The sequence below is a fragment of the Protopterus annectens genome, chromosome 8.part1 (assembly GCF_019279795.1).
Source record: "Protopterus annectens isolate FY-2018-M chromosome 8.part1, PAN1.0, whole genome shotgun sequence".
Classification (NCBI taxonomy): domain Eukaryota; kingdom Metazoa; phylum Chordata; order Ceratodontiformes; family Protopteridae; genus Protopterus; species Protopterus annectens.
In genome coordinates this window covers 240,768,054-240,768,592 of record NC_056742.1, presented here as the reverse complement: position 1 = coordinate 240,768,592, position 539 = coordinate 240,768,054, and positions in this window count along the sequence as shown.

The window sequence follows — 539 nt, the reverse complement described above, 5'->3', positions numbered from 1 at the left end:
TGTTTTTTAAAACATGTTTTGGGTTGTCTTCAGTATTTTATGGACACCCCTACTCCCCTCCACATTTATCATGCTTGGTATACGTATAATTTTATCTCTATTTTAACACAAGATTACAATTCCATCTGCCTGTCCATACACCCCTTGTATCAAACTTTTGCAATCTCCAGTACTTCTTTACATAACGTTTTCAAATGTCCTTTCAAAGTCTCTTTCCACTTCTGTTCAAAACTATACATGTATTTTCTTTGTTTGCTTGTTAAATGCTTATATCACATAATTCCATTGGTTAAAGTCTTTTTCATATTCTCTACGAAAATTTTCCATTGATAAAACAGTCTCATATATAATGTCACATTGATAATAAGAATAATGCTCTTACCTCGTGTGCTTTTACAGCCAAAGGAGCTACTAAGTTGTCCCACACTTCACACCTGTCCATTTCTTTGTCTTTACTTTGAATCCTTACCAGGAACTTCCGTTTTCATTTTCTTCTACCTTTTTCTTTTCTGTTACTCTCCTTTTGCCTTCATTTACTT